The following is a 2,254-nucleotide window of genomic DNA, read 5'->3' on the forward strand; positions in this document are numbered from 1 at the left end:
AAAAGGACAACATGTTAAAGTTCTTAACACAAAGGATAAGAGTAAGTTGTATAAAAATTGAGGTGTAATAGCAAGGTCCCTCTTCAGTGAGAGGAACACTTCGCATTTCCTCAAACCCTTTAGCTCTTACATGTCTCTTGGAAGGAGTAAAGCCTATTCATGGCATTCAAACACTATCCCAGACCTGCCTTTCTAGGCATCCCTTAGGGTTGCCTTAGATGTGACGGGGTCTCCTGTACTAAGCACGAAGGTTGGGTTCCAAATGGTGGCCTTAATGCAATGCTCCCCTTCAATGCTTGTGCCTGCCCATACAGAAGTCCCCTTGTTTTGTTGCACCCTCGTTACTCTGGGCTCCTTGGAATGCAGCTGTTGAGTGGATTGGGATATCTCCCCATCCTTGGAGCTTTCTTTCTTAGTCTGTTTCCCCCTTCTTTCACTTCTTCTCGGCTGCATCTGCAGCAGAAGGGTGAGGTAGGGCAAAAGTAAGAGGCTGGGAGACAACTGGCACTACAGGAGCATTCCCCCTGGTATGAGCAGTGAGTAGGGCCAAAAAGTCGGGATCTTTTCCTCGAGAACCATCCCTTTAGAAATGTCAAAAGCTTCTTGACTAGTGTTAACTTGAGCGGTAACCTAAGGACAATGATTGGGCTCAGGAGTCTCCTTAGAATCAGCACAGTAGAATACCTTGAAGTCTCTCTCTATATCGACTTGGGTGGGCTTAGAGGCTAGTTCTTCCCATTCATCGTCGGAAAAAATTGGTTGCTCGTGTGAGTAGAAAAGCTTGGTCGCAAAAGGAGTAGGTAGCCCAGCGTCTTGAGTACTAGAAGGAGGAGGTGGAATTAGGAATCCGGGAATTGCTACTTTGATTAGTGCAAGCCTTGGATCTTTGGCCTTAATCATGTGTTTAGGAGATTGGAAGTGTATGGAGATGGGGTTAAACCCAAGGATCACGTGAACCGCCCGAAGTTGCCTGTCTTGATGAAGAAAGATCTCAGACTGTAGAATCCTGTTAAGATCCATGAAGTTCACCAAGTTGTGATTTGGAGCAGTGTGAAATTTGTCTATAAAGGAAATAGAGAAAAGAAGTTAATTAAGACAAAAATTGAAAGCAAAGGAAGTAAAAATGAGGAGAGAGGGTATTCTAAGTTATTCTTAGTACTCGGGCACTCCACCTAGTTCCCCATCTTGGGTAGGGCAATGTAAACCATCATGCCATTCACCCACAATGATGAGGAAGTCTTCGTCCGTACCCTTATTGGAATAAAAAATACAAGAAACCAACCTAACAGCGGGAACCCTACACCTAAAATAGTAACCTGCTTCTTTCCTTTTTTGGCAATTTTAAACCCAATTCATGTCATTCCAGGTGAGGTTGGTTCCTATTTTTCGGCTTAGCATATCTATGCTACTGAGTACCCTAAAAAGGTTAGGAGAGCACTAAGTAAGGGAAAGCCTAAAGTTAATAAGGAAGTCCCTAGTCACCCTACCCATGGGAATCTCCATTTCGCCTTCAAAAAAGGCAATCATGGGAATAACTACTGCCTTGGGTGGTTTATTCACAAGCCACTCTCCTAGCTCACAATGTTGAAGTTCTACGTTTTTAGGGATTCTATGCTTTGCCCTAAAAGTGACCATACCTTTGGGAGTATCAACTAACCTAGCAAACATACCCATGTATTCCTATCGGGTAAAATAAGAAGGGAAGAAAGAAAAAGAGTTTCCTTTACAACAATGGATGAAAGGCCAAAGACACTTACAAGTGTTGAATGGAGATTTTCTTGGACTGCTGCTACAAAGAAAATTTGTAGAAAGCATATAAATGGGAAAAAAAATCACCCCATTCCCCCTTATATAAGAGTGGGAAATGAGCGGTAAGTTTCCCGCTCATAAATCCCAAGAAATTTGGACCATTGGATCACCATTGCATCGTAGAACGTGGAGGGACAAGCAACCACCTTATGTAATAACTACAATGACGTGGATACCGAAGCGTCAGGAGTGTTCGTAAGACAGGTGAAATGACATCCCTATGAGGGAATGCGCTTGGCACGTACAAGCCTTCCCATTGCTACTAAAACCTCACTCTTAGAGTAGCTCCTAATAGCGAGGTTTTAAGGGGCTATTGTGTGGGATCTGAGGACCGAGGAGTATTAAACTGAGGATTAACTTGCCTAATCTAGGCCCAAAAGGGTAAACAAGCTCCGAGTACTTTGCCCACCAGAGGAGAGTAAGAGAATTAGTATAATTGGTATCC

This window comes from Quercus suber, unplaced genomic scaffold (genome assembly GCF_002906115.3).
Source record: "Quercus suber isolate HL8 unplaced genomic scaffold, Cork oak 2.0 scaffold_272, whole genome shotgun sequence".
In the NCBI taxonomy this organism is placed as follows: domain Eukaryota; kingdom Viridiplantae; phylum Streptophyta; class Magnoliopsida; order Fagales; family Fagaceae; genus Quercus; species Quercus suber.